The 14,859-nt window shown below is 36.8% G+C and overlaps 1 protein-coding gene across 3 annotated transcripts in view; it reads left to right on the forward strand.

The window, feature by feature from the left end:
- The first annotated feature begins 521 nt into the window (after positions 1–521).
- Positions 522–14,859, forward strand: part of Tenm1 (teneurin transmembrane protein 1) — an 815,224-nt gene continuing 800,886 nt past the window's right edge. For all 3 annotated transcript variants that reach the window (XM_058571492.1, XM_046468616.2, XM_046468598.2), the window contains exon 1: positions 522–1,054. The gene's annotated coding sequence lies outside the window, so the exon portion shown is untranslated. The remainder of the gene's footprint in view (positions 1,055–14,859) is intronic.

The raw sequence follows: 14,859 nt of genomic DNA on the forward strand, positions 1-14,859 counted from the left end.
TCCTGAGGATTTTACACATCAAAGCAGTGATCGCTGTCGTGTGTGTGTGTTGTGTGTGTACGCACGCGTGTGTTTGTGTATGTCATGACTAGGAAACACTGTCCCAGATTGATAGTGGATTGAGAAATACTCCTCCAAAATCCCTCATCCCATCTCACCCTCAAGAGAAAATAACGATAAAAGCTGACCAAGCCAGCCGTCTGGTCAGGAACCTATCCACCGTGGTTCCAAATCTAAATTTTGTTGTTCTTCATTTCCTTCTATTCCCATACCCAGCTTTCTCCTTCCCTCTCTCCTCCCTCTAACACTCTGATCTTTCTCATCTCGACTTCTCTTCTGCCGGCTACCTGCTCCTTCAGCCCCCCACCTCCTCCTCCTGCTCCTCCCCCCCCTTCTCAGCTGCGGCTAAAACCTGGAGTCTTGGGGAAAAAGGAAAAAAAAAAAAAAAACCTCAGCTGTGGAGCTGTCAAACCGGGCATGCTCAGTAGACAGGGCAGGTTTTTTGGTCTCGAGTAGCGGAGAAACATTTTTTGCACCACCGCGACCAGCCTTAGAGCGCGGCGGCGGCGGCCACGGCAACATCAGCACAGCCATTAGCCGTGCAGACGCCCCGCACCCGGGAGCGCGGCGAGCTCCGGCTCAGCCCGGAGTTCACCTCCGAGTGCCCCGGAGGCTGAGCTCACGCTTTTTGCTTACACACACACGCACACACTCTTTCATACATACACGTATACACACTATCTCTTGCACACATAAGACCTAGGCGCAAGCACTCTACTGGCAGCGGTCATCCGCTGGCGCGGTAGTAGCCAGGTTCGGTTCCTGCCTCAGGCGGCCGCCGGCTATCAACACCGCCGCCGCCAGCCAAAAGAGAGCGATGCGGGGGCCAGAGCGGCAGCTCGAACAGTAATGTGGATTTACAGTCGCTTCCCGTAGGAACCAGCCGAGACACCTGAAGTCCTGGACACTAGGAGCACCCAGCGGAGCTGAGCACCTGGCGAGGGGGCGGGCGGACCGCACCTGAGGACACCACCGAAACTTGCACTTGGACTAGGTAGGTGCGTTTCTTCTGGCTCCTACCTCCTTCCCTCTCGCTCCCGCCCACCATCCCCCATCTTCCACCCCGAGGACTCAGGGAGAACTTCGCCCCAAGGCTGCAGCGGCGGACGCCAGCTCCCAGCTGTGAGCGGCGGGTTGCGCCTGCTCTGGGACTCCTGCCCGAGGTAACACAGCCTCCGCAACCTTCTTCTTGTGATTTCCACCAGCCCAGGGCTCTGGACCACTCGGGGGAGGTGGCCTTGTTCGCAGTTCAAGCTTCCAGCAGGCCCTAGGGACACTGCCCTCCAAGGGTTTGCTGAGCTTCTCAGGCGGCACTTTTACCAACCAACTCCTCCACTTTGGAGAAGGGGGCTCCTCGCTTAGGCTCTCGCGCAGACCAGGCGCTCTAACAAGTGGATTTGGATGCTAGGGGTGGGGGTGAGGGGCTCGATTTGAAAAGAAATAAGGGGACACCACTCTTCCGGCATCCGTCCCACTTGGAATGTCCACCCGGGGTTGAACCACTCAGGTTCGGCTCTGTCATCTCCCCAAGAGAAGATACCTGGGGGCTAGGACGCACTTGAGTACCTGTTTGCTTCTGAATTTCTATTCGAACCTCACACAGGGAGCTCATGTTCCAAGGGAAACTCCAGGACCCTTCGACCTAAGCCGTCGAGGGCCCCACCCGTAGCATCCTCCCTGTACTCCAATTTTTGTTAAAAGAAACGGTCATTACAGGGCAGTCGGTGCTCCAGGAGCCGTCGGTGTTTGCTTTAACCACGCGCCCAACTGCGCGGGCTCGTGTGTTTTCGCATCTCGAGATGTGGTCCCTGGGATCAGCAGCGGCCAGCACATCTGCCGAGAGCCAAGCACCCGCTAGGCATGCCTGGGGAAAATGTAACTTCACTTTCTTCCACTCCACAACGGGCAGATTGCCAATTCAGTTTTAGGATGCTTTGCCTAGAGGTGGAGAAAGGGAGACTGTTAGTGCTACTTGGTGAGTGGATGTGTTTGCAGACAAGAGTGTATTTAAACATTTCAGTGAACCCAGTGCAGTCGGTTGTTTACAATTGCAGAGACAGACTATCTCACTCCACTAGTAGATGTCTTCTCAACGTCTATTTCGCCACTGGGAGAGTAGGGGCGGGGGCAGGGGCTGGTTTGCAGCTCGTATTCGCGGTCCACAGCTTCGGGTTTAGCAGATCTGCATCACTGCTACTGGCAATATGCTAATATGGGTAGGAAACTCTTCATCTTCGATATGAAACAACTGGTCAGGAGACACCTTGAACTTTACCGTTTTTTCCTTGGATGCTAATCTAGAGTTGTATTTAAGGTGGCCCCAAGAAATACAAAGAGAAGTTCCCTGTGCCATAGGTGGAAAATTAGATGCCATTCGGTTTTACAAACCAAAAGGAAACGAAATACCCCAGTGGACTGTAATAGGTACTGTTAGATTAGCATTTAATTGATCGCGTTTGTGGTAAGTAAGGATCATAGACAGCTTCCTTGAATTTTAGACTGCTATTCTATGATTATAATTAAAAAGCCAGGTACACTGTACTCTGAGAATCAATTGCTACTCAGCCTGTGTGAGGAAGACATTGCAAATGTCTGCTTTATTATATCTTTTTGCTGAAATATTCTGGTCCACCTTTCTAGTCCAAAGTCTTCCAATCTAGAGCAGAGAGTACTCTAATGCTGCTGAGGAAGAGTACAACCTAAGAGAGAATAGCTTTTAATTTATTTTTTTTAATGAAAAGATGATCCACAGCTTTGACTTCTGCTCCACGATTATCCAGCATTTGCTTGCTGGCTCACCCCCACCCCTTGTTCTTCCTATCTGCAATGTGAGGAAAAATGAATTTTCATAAGGCGTAATATGACCCTTAAAGTAAATAATTGGAAAGGCAAAAATCCCAGTTTTGTCAACTTCAAAGACTTTTTTGTGATGTTAAATAATTTTGTATTTCAAAGTTATTTTTTTTAAGGGTGAAAGCTTTCAGGTGTGCTAAAATAATGTTGGAAACTTTTGATGATAAGAAAATGAAGTCACAATATGCATTTGAAAGGGGGTTCAGGTTATTTCTAAAATGAATCTATGCTCTAAATGTTATTTGAAAGTTTTCAGGTTGTCCACCAGAATGTTTTTGAAAAACAGGTGTTTCTGGAAGACAACTCCATGAAGAAATGTTTAACATTTTCATCATAGAAGTAATAAATCCCAGCCCCTAAAACAATGCCAAACACATAGTAGAAAAACAATAAATAATTTTTGAATACATGAGGTAGAATTTATCATTAGGTCTATATCCCAATTAGGAATTAGGATTCGTCATGTCATTGACAAAATATACAGTGAAGAAGAAGAAAAGATTTCTTTGTAGAATCATTGTGTTGTAAGAATGATTAAGTGAGATGCCAAATATTCAAACATATTGATGATTATAAAGGAAAACTATATTAAATGGAACCATCATTTCATTCAAAGGTCTAATTTTAAATTTGAATACCATAAAAAATCTAAGTGTTTCAATTCAGCTATCATAAGTATAAATAACACTGACATGATCAGTTTCCCTCATAAGCATTGTACTTTTCTGAGGACTTTAATACAAAGATTCTTGCTGAAACAGAACAGTCTAGCATTCAAGTTTATGCTGTACAATATCATTTTAAATTATCAAACTGCAAAATATTATTTGATGTTACTTCTAAAAGCAGAAGGCTTAGTTGAAATTTATTTTCAAGACAGTCTTAAAAACTTGAAAGTGGTAAGAAATTTTAGTGTTTATTAACATAACAACATTTTTTTATATTTGATGTTAGAGATAGGCATTTAGCATTCATGTGATGTTTGCTTGAAGTCCATCAGTTTCAAATTTAAGTATTGTTATCAAATGATTTGTATATATTGTGATTAATGAATTTCTTAAGGTTTCCCAAACACATTAATTTATTGTTGTTTATGCATTTATTTATTTACTTGTGAATGACCTTGGGTCAGAAGAAGATCAGCACTTTGAATACCTCACTCAATTATTAATTTTAAATGAAAACAAATATTCTTATACTGGTAATATTTGTTTCCCTCCTCACATTTACACACACACACACACACACACACTCCAACAGACATACACACAGAAGTTATTTCATGTAAATGCTGTGCATCAGGTATAAAACATGTAGGATAATTTTATTTAGATTATATATGTATTTTTAAATTGCTGTCAACTTTAATCTCAAAAGTAATAATCCGTGCATACTTCAAAAGAGCTTCCCATCATTTACCTTTTGGAAAAAGGTTTGAACTGAATTCCTAGAACAACTGCAGGCAAATGAAATGATGAAAAATATCATAAGATACAGAATTTAGCAATTCTGATTAACAGCATAACTGGAAATATAGCTCCTGATTATGAAAATAAAAGGAATCAAATTTAAATATTGTTCACATATTCAATAGTTGCTTTAAATCTTGTGCAGATTCTGAGTATTAGATTATATCACTATATTGACTGGTGATCATTATTATTTTTTCCTTCCTTTAAAAGGTAAAATTTACTTTTTAAAACATAATTTAAAAATTATGCACTATTTATATAATATAATTAAGGTATTTATCCTGACTTCACATATTATTTCTATTCCTTTCAGTTTTCCATTGATTTTTGTTAGAACAGAGGAAAGTAAATATCAAATAGAACCAGCTAGAACCATGCTTAGATTTGAGCAGGTGAATGCTATAACAGGCTTCACACAGCTTTTGATTATTCTTAACAACCTTGATGGCTCAACCATAGGCATCTTTCTTCAGTATTGGCATTCTGTTATGACATTTATATAATGTATAGAGAATTTGTAGTTTGCTAGACATGCTGTGGTACAATTTAGTAAGACCAACGATATTGCTTACATTTGGTACTCGTGAAAAATAGGGCTGTATAAACTGGAGTATGATGGCATAAACTAAAAATTGTCGTAAAATAATATTCATATAATTGCTCTGCTAACATTTCTCTATGTAATTTAAGCAAACTAGTTTTAATTGGAGATGGTAAATATTTTTACAGTTGATAAAGATTCCAAAAAATAGTAACTTAGAGACTAATAAATGTAGGCTATTAAATTCTTATGTAATTTCAGGACTCATCTCTAGACCTGAAAGTATAACCTTGGATAATTTACAACTTTTAAAAAAAATATTCTGAATTGTACTTCCTGTCCAAGCCTCTGCTTTAGGTAAACAATAGCATATGGTGAAACTTGGATGATGTTTTTAATGTGATGTAATGATTCTGAAATATTGGGATCTCCACCCCCGCCCTACTCTAACTGTAAGAGTGGAGAAGTTAGTTGGCAAATCAACACATGAAAATGTGTTTAAAATCTTTTTTCATGTTAGTGGATCATCCCTGTGAAGCTCCTACTCCGAGTCTTCCTATCTGTTTGTGGTAGGTCTGTGCCAAGGTTTTTTTGTTTTTTTTTTCCTGATACTTATGACTCCTAGACTATATCTGGGTGACACCTAAATTTGTGAGTGCAAAGTCCCATCAACCATCCAGGTGTTTGGGATGACACAAATAAATATTTGGTTGATTGATAGAATATTTTACTGCACAGGCTGATGATCCTTAATATCTATGTCAAAAAGTAAAATAAAAGTTTAAAATACATGTAAAGTATCTTAAACATGCTTGGATTACTATAAAATACATAATGAATCAAATGTCATTGTGAATCTTAGCCTTCTGTTAAACATATATGAAGATGTTGCTTGCATTCCTCAACAGTTACAAAAACAGCAACACACTGGCCTTTTCAACAAACAAACAAAAATTTTAACTTCACTTCTATCCTCTCCTGCCCCTCCCACACTGATTCATCAGTTTAAAGAAATCAACTCAAAGGGTTTGATATATTGGCTTCTTACAATTTCCTGTGCCTCATTTTCCACCAATTCTTCTACTGCCATGGAAACTAGATGGGACAGACAGCTGGGATTCACTAATTCAGGATGGGAACCTGCTTGTTAATTGAATTTCATGCCAGCCTGTTGGTCCCTGAAAGTAACTGTAAAAGGCTGGGGAATTGAATTTGCTAGAAATAAATGATTAAGCAGAACAAAAATCAGTCATTTTCCTGAAGATCTTTCTGCTATCTTCTTTGTCCCTGCTCAAGCAGTTCTTTAAAAATAGTCACAGAAATAAAGGTTTGATTTGTGCATTCTTATTGGTATTTATGTATTCTACAGTGTTTTCCTTCTAATAGGACATTCACAGCTCTAAAAGAGTTTCCTAATAGCTATTACATTGAAAAACTACATTCTTTTAAATTGTGATTTTTGTATATTTTGAAGAACCCTAGTTAGTGATAACAGTAAAAATAAATATAAAATATGCATGAATTTTCCAGTAGGTAGGTTATTTTTTTTCTTTCAAATAGAAAAACAGTTTTGTGAAAATATCTACTCTCCACCTTTTTTTTGTTAGAGATTACATGGATTTCAATACATTTATTTGAAATCTGTTATACAGTCACTTTACCCATCACCATAAAGCATACTGATTGTTTTAATTTTAATCAACTAAGTTGTCAGTTGATAAGTAGTCAACAATGAGGAAATTGCCTTTTAATGTTTCTCATATTTTGTTGTACCACTTTTGCAGCTGATTACAACTTATGAAATTGGATTTTGGAATCACAATCCCTAATAGGAGATGCATTGCAACCCGTGTTAAATCTTTTGCAATACCAGCTATAGGTCCTGAGAAATCATTTTTTCCCTGTGAATTATAGCTGCAAACGAATTTATTATGTCTAGAAAAAGCAATTCCCAAAAGATTTTGGTAATGAAAATAAGTGTGTGTGTGTGTGTGTGTCTTGTGTGTGTTTACATAAAGTGCAAAAGGTCTTTTCTGTTTTAAAGGGCATATAAATTCAAAATACAAATATCTCAGATAGAATTATTAATGATAGATTGAATACAATCAAGAAGTTATTTAAAGGTCTAAGAAAATAATAGTTTACACTTTCACAATTAGGGAATACTAGGAGTATTGTTATCTAGTTACTGGATGTTGAATTGCATGTATTTTATTCACTGGTTTATTTTGTTACCTGAGCTACATCTGCGTGATACAAAAATATCTGATTAAAACAATAAAACCAATCACTATCATTAAAATGTGTATTTCTCAATATCTGTATCTTCTTGATTTCATGTGATCTATTCAGCAAATGCTTGGCATTTGGATGCACAATGAAAAAATTCAATCATCTGAAAGGTTCCACATATCTGACCATTAAGTTGTTTTTCACCCAAATGCCCAGTTTTTTTTATGGAGTAATAGCTTCAGTTTCCCTTCTGAAATTACTATCTTTAGTTTTTGATTGTTGTTTTGTTTATCTGAAATGTTTTACAAATATTTCTCATGTTGATTCTAATATCTACCTATCTGTGTATATCTATCTATCTATCTATCTATCTATAATTTGTAACTCTTGGTAGAATTTCAATGTGGTTGTACTAAAGAAAATCCACTCTCATTTGTTTGGAATCAATGTAATGTTTTTAGCTGCTTATATGAATAAGGGTTTGTAAAGCAGCCAAAATAAAAGTACATGGCTATCAGTTTTCATACTTCATGGGAAATCTGATTACCATCTAAGGTCAAAGAGAAAATTTCCCAGTTGCATGGTTTTGCATAATTGGTGGATTCTAAGTGTGTATATTACCTCTAATACCTCTATCTGGTTTAGACACCTGTCAAAGAGAAGGTGCCAGATTAGATGGACAATTTGTTTATTAGATACCACAATCCCTGTGTCCCAGATGCATACACACATTTTAAGAAAACTCTTCAGTTGTTCAGAGAAATTAGAAAAGAGTTACTGCAGATGGCCTATCTCAATAATTCAGATTTTTTTCAGGTACATTTAAAATCAAATGTCCTAAGAGATGATTAATTCAGTAAAGTTATTGATAATGAACTCATCTTATGCTACACATCCTTTGCACCTATGATGATGCTTTATTAAAGGTGTCTCAATCTTGCTGATTACCACCTGTGTTTAAATATAGAGGAGTATAAATACACTACAACCACGCAGTTGCTGGAAGACTTCTAAACCAAAAATTTTGGCTCTGTTCCTAGCTAACTCAAATTCTATCAACAAAATGTTTCTGATCAACATTTTGAATTTATACTCTCTGCATTATGCCCCCCCTCCCCAGCCTTTAACATTAATGATTTTCTTTTTCAAAGCTGTTCTATTTAATTGAAGGTGTTCAAGTGATATTGATGTGTGATCTCCTGCTCTATTAACTAGGCCAAAATGTGTTTATGTTTCTGTGTGTGAATGGAAGTTTTTCTTTTATTTTTAAATTTTGTTTTGTTTTTTGGTGCCAGGGATTAAACCTGGGGTGTGTAACCACTGAGCTCAATCCCCAGCCCTTTTTATTTTTATTTTTATTTTGTTTTGAGACAGGGTCTCACTAAGTGGCTAGGGCCTTGCTAAATTGCTGAGACTGGCCTTGAACTTTTGATCTTCCTGTCTCAGCCCCCTGAGTTGCTAGGATTATAGGTGTGCACCACTGCACCTAACTGTATGGAATTTTTTCTAAAGGAATATTTATTAAATGTATATGTGTATTCTGATATGGATTTCACAAGCATATGTACAGAAACATATAAGTACATCACCTGTTTGCTTACTCTATGCTTCAAACAAATGTTTCTGTGAATGTGACTCATTATATGTTTAAAGTTTTAAGCAATGTAGGAAAGCATTGGCAGAATTGCTAAGCAAGTCAAATAAAGAAATTCTGGGAAGATAGTATTAATTTCTGTAATGAGATCTACTGACCTCTAAGTGAGGAGGCTGTGCAGTTGATTGGGCAATCAATACTTATGACTTAGTCTTGAGAAGACTTTTGTTTTTCGAGATATCAGTAAAATTACTCCCCTTCTTCCCTCCCTCCCTCTGTCCTCTTCATGCTCCCTTTCTCCCTCTTCCTTTCCTTCTCCTGCTTTTCTCTTTCTTCTTCTCCTTCTCTCTGCTATTTCCAAGGGTTATGGTGGCATACAAATTTATGAGCTCTAGGATACTCACTAAAGTATTGGTATTGATTTCTCTTTTTATTATTTTTCTGATTTTGACCAATTCTTTATGTATCTCCTAGAGAATTATAAGGTATAATGTGAGATATAATTATTTATATTGTCTTTGACTCATGCATTCTTTCAATTAACTTGGGTAGGTGCTAAAATTAAATTACACAGCAATTTCCTGAGTTGGTGTTTGGGTTTTTTTTTGGGGGGGGGGGGTACTGGGGATTGAACTCAGGGGTACACGATCACTGAGCTACATCCCAGCCCTATTTTGTAGTTCACTTAGAAACAGGATCTCAGTGAGTTGTTTAGTGCCTTGCTTTTGCTGAGGTGGCTTTGAACTCTGGATCCTCCTGCCTCAGCATACTGAGCCGCTGGGGTTAAAGGCATGTGCCACTGTGCCTGGCCCTGGGTTGGCACTCTTTGTTTCAGTTTTACTCTGTGCATTTGTTCATATGTTATTAGTACGTTTGTGATTTATCTTTCATGTTTAGTCTAATAAAACTCCAACACTTAGGTGTGCCACCATTTATTTTTGGTTTGTAAACCATGAAGTGTTAACACAAGGGTGCTACTTTTTTTTCATTGTTTTGTTTTCCCTGTATTTGAAATATTGCCTAGATGAAACATTGGACAACTTGTGAAAGTGAGGTAATTTTAATGTAAACAATTAGAATTCAGTGCAAGGGAAATATTTTAACGGTTAATTTAACACAGAAGACAGGAAATTTTAACAATATATTTCTGTAAAACATTTAATAAAACCTGTTTATGAAAATGTGTAAAAGAGCAATAGACATAGTGAGAGAACACTGGTACCATACATTTAGCAAAATAGTTGGTGCTACCTTATTATTATTAAGACAGAAAAATATATTCAACATTTACACAGAGCTTTGGGACAATGAGTCTTAAAGTCTCAAGTATTATTCACAAAAGCTCTTGAGGTCACACATACTGACCTCTTCTTTTATTGAACACTAGTATTACACAGAATTGGTCATACATCATAGAATAGACTTTTTATTTTATTTTTTATATTTATTTCTTATTGGTACATTATAATTATATGCAATAATGGGATTCATTATGCCATATTTATACATGCAAATAACATAATTTCATCAATCATATTCTCAGTGTCTTTCTTTTTCTCCCTTCCTCCTTCTCCAGATCTGCTTATTCTACTCTACTGATCTTCTTTCTATCATTGTTACTACTACTACTACTACTAGTACTACTACTACTACTACTAGTATAGGGCATTATAATAATATATAAAAGCTGGATTTTTTGTAATATGTTCATACATGAACACAGAATAATTTGGTAGATTTCACTACCCAGTATTTCCTCATGCCCTCCCCTCTTCTTTCTTCTTTATCGTCTTACTGTACTCTGTTGGTCACTCTCTTCTATATTCACGATATCTCTTATTTTATTCCTTTTTCTTCTGTCTCTATTCACACATGAGAGAAAATATTTGACCAACTTATTTCAGACATAATTTCATTCTTCTTTATGGCTGACTAAAACTCCATTTTGTATATATGCCACATTTTCTTTATCCTTTTATCTGTTGAAGGGCACCTAGGCTGGTTCCATAGCTTGACTATTGAGAATTTCACTGCTATAAACATTGGTATGCATATATCACTATAGTGTGCTGATTTTAGTTCTTTTGGATAAATACTAACGAGTGGAAAAGCTGGGTCATATGGGGGTTCCATTCCTAGTCTTTTGAGGAATCTCCAAACTGATTTCCATCATAGAACAATCTTTATGAAGAAAAATTTTCATCTGATAATTCTTCTATTCATTCATTCACTCATTTAACAAACTTTTATTAATTCCTCTGTTCACCTGGCAATTCAAAGACATTCAAAAGACTTACATTTAGTGAGGAAGACAGACACAGAAGTGTGTTCTGATCATGTAAAAAATGCCCTCATAGAGAAATAGAGTGCTGGGAAAACTCTAAGGCTTATTTAGTTTTGTAAAGGATAGGTTATTTGAATTCATTCTTAATCAGTAGTAGGATTTTTTTAGTCAGAATAAGAAGTATCACATTCTACTTCACATAAATATTGTAAAAGGGCACAAGGATATGCACAAACAATAGAGAATAGTTATCCAGGACAAGAGTACCATTTTTATTTCCTATCCAGGTATGGGGAAGAGAGGTCAGGGATACTGTTTATTTCCTTCTAGGTGCCTCACATATTGAAGATGTTTATTTTGTACTTGTTTAATGAGTGAATGGGTATTATCCTGTATGAAGAGTTATCCCAGAAATTGGTGGATTTCCTGATGTTTATCCAAAATAATGTAATGTTCTATATTGTAGTAGAGTCTACTGAATTAGATGAGAGGCTTTAAAGTGAGGGAGGGGTGACCAACTTTGAGTTTTAGAAAGGTAATACCAGTAAGGAGGATAGGTTGAAGTGGAATAAGAGTAGAAGTAGTGAGACCAATGAAGAGACTACATTGCAACTGTGAAAATTATGATGGTACAGACCATGGCAGTAACAGTGACAATGGGGAGAAAGGGACAAATTTGAAAACCATTCTAAGGGTAAAATCAATGAGACCTGGAAATTGATTATATTTAGGGAGTTAATGGGAAGAAAGTGTGGTACTGAGGCTTATTATGCGATACAGAGAACACAAAAGAAAAGGCCAGTTTTGGTGAGGATAATGAGGTCAGGTTTGGAGTTTTAAAATGTAAGACACCACCTAGACATCAAGATGGAGATGGATTGTGACAGATGGAGATTATATATCTGAAGGTCAGGTCTGGAGGTAAAGGTTTAGGTGTCATCAGTCAATGTAATAGTTGAAATTGTAGGAATAGGTAGGTGAGCTCATCTAGGGAGTATATAGAGAATGAGAAGAGAAGCAAAGATAAAATTTTGAAAAACACTGCACTTAGAGGTTAGCGAAATAAGATGAGCCTTAAAAAGAAGAAGTTATAATAAAAAAAGAGATGTAGGAGGCAATCAAGAAAATAATGAAATAGAAGCTAAGAAAGGAAAGGATCTTAAACGTGCCATCTGGGAAAAGACATGAAAAGATAATTCTCAAGAGAAGAAATAAAAATGGCCAATAAATGTGAAAAATGTGCAGTCTTCAGTAATCAAAATAAATGCTACTCAATGTGCCTAAAGTTTCAATTATGCAAGGTAAAGAAATTCTTGAGATCTGCTGTACATCATGCCTATAGATAATGATACCATATAGTACACTCATGCCAGTCAGAATGGCAGCTATTATGAAGACAAACAACAAGTGTTGGTGAGGATGCGGTGAAAAGGCACACTCATACATTGCTGGTGGGACTGCAAATTAGTGCAGCCAATTTGGAAAGCAGTGTGGAGATTCCTTAGAAAGCTGGTAATGGAACCACCATTTGACCCAGCTATTCCTCTTCTCAGACTATACCCAAAGGACCTAAAAACAGCATACTACAGGGACACAGCTACATCAATGTTTATAGCAGCACAATTCACAATAGCTAAACTATGGAACCAACCTAGATGTCCTTCAGTGGATGAATGGATAAAAAAAAATGTGGCATTTAATCAATGGAATATTACTCAGCAGTAAAAAAGAATAACAAGATCATGGAATTTGCAGGGAAATGGATGGCATTAGAGAAGATTATGCTAAGTGAAGTTAGCCAATCCCAAAAGCAAATGCTGAACATTTTCTCTGATATGAGGGGAGTGACTCAAAGTGGGATAGGGAGGGAGAGCATGGGAGGAAAATTACCTCTAGATAGGGAATAGGGGTGAGAGGGAAAGGGAAGGAGAAGGGGAATAGGTAGGAAAGTGTAAGGAGACAGTCATCATTATACAAAATACATGTATGAAGATGTGAATTTGGTGTCAACATACCTTATATACAAACAGAGATATGATAAATGGTGGTATAAAGGTGTATTAAGAATTGTAATGCAAAAACATAAGAGAGATCATGTATGATGGCATAATTTGGCATGAACATACTTTATAAACAGAGTTATGAAAAATGGTGCTGTGAATGGATAATTATAAATGTAATGCATTCCACTATTGTCATATATGAAATAAATAAATAAATAATAAATAAATAAATAAATCCATGAAATCTTAAAAAAAATTTTGTTAAGAGGGTAGATACATTAAATGTTCTCACTACAATAAAATGCATATACATATACAAGTTAGAAACAGTAAATATAAGGATTTGGGGGGATAAGATAATGCTTAGTGTAATTGTTCAAGTTCCAAACCTTGGAGTCATTTGTGATTCTCCTTTTTTAACAGACATTGAAGCAATTGGCAAATGGTTAACTCTGTTGACTCTGCCTTCAACCTCTATCCTTTATCTGAGTCATTTTCTCCTCGCTCATTGTTAAGTCTGTACACCAAACCAGTAACCAGGGTAATTTTAAAATTTAATTAAGATCATGTGATTTGCCTGTTCTTTGTCCTCCAATAGATGGTTTCTTATCACACTTAAAATGCAATTTAAAAAAATATTTTCCATGGCAACTGCCATACATGATTTGGTCACTATTTATTTGACTTCTTGTCTTACTCTCCCCCTCAAACCTTGCTCTGTGAAATGAGTCTTACTTCATTTACTGCTTTTATTTTCTTCATATTTCTTATTACTAACTGGTATCACACCGGGTTTTGTTTATTTACAATTTGTCACCTCTTCTAGCATATGCACTCCATGAGTGTATGGAATTTTTGCACCTTTTGTTCACCACTACTTCCATATCACCTAGAATAGTGCCTGACACATACTAGGTCATTAATAAATATTGGTTGCATAAATGAATGAATGATAAAGACATGATAAAATGTCAGTATAGTTTTGGTAGTTTGCAGTAAAACCCTTAAAAATGTACATACTAGTAGAGGGAAAGGAACAGGGGGAGAGAGGAGGACAGGAGGGAAAGGTGAAGTACTGGGGATGGAATGAGAGCAAATTATCATTTTAGGGATGTACTGGGGATTGAACTCAGGGGCACTCGACCACTGAACCATATCCCCAGCCCTATTTTGTATTTTATTTAGACAGAGTCTCACTGAGTTGCTTAGTACCTCACTTTTGCTGAGGCTGTCTTTGAAATCAGGATCCTCCTGCCTCAGCCTCCAGAGTCGCTGGGATTACAGGCATGTGCCTCCGCATTTGGAAAGAGCAAATTATATTCCAGGCTTTTATAATTACGTCAAAATAAATAGTAATGTTACACATAAATAAAAGAAACTAATTAAAAAAAAAGAAAATACTGAAAAAATGCTCATATTAGTTGACCCAATGATTCTCTGCCTGGGAATTTGTCCTGAAGAACTAATAAGAAGCATAGAAGCAACTTCATTTGCAAAGATTTTTACCAAGCATTATTTGTAACCATAGAAAAAGTGAAAAAGCAAAATGTTCAACAAGGGAATTTCTATTTAGAAAATGCGATTTTTTATGGCCATTAGAGATGATGTTTACAAATATTTTATGAAAAAAGGAAAATGTTTATGCAATACTATCAAATGATAAAGGTGATAGAAAATTGTATCTACTCAATATGTAAGAAAGAAAAGAACACTGGAAAATGCCCAAAAGTGCTAAAAATGAAATGGTCTCTGGGGAAGATGGATAGTAGGTGATTTATTTCCTTTATACTTCCTGTATTTTCTAGATTTTACATAATAAT

The sequence above is a fragment of the Marmota monax genome, unplaced genomic scaffold, assembly GCF_021218885.2.
Source record: "Marmota monax isolate L192 unplaced genomic scaffold, Marmota_monax_Labrador192_F-V1.1 WCK01_AAM20220418_F8-fsc00054, whole genome shotgun sequence".
In the NCBI taxonomy this organism is placed as follows: domain Eukaryota; kingdom Metazoa; phylum Chordata; class Mammalia; order Rodentia; family Sciuridae; genus Marmota; species Marmota monax.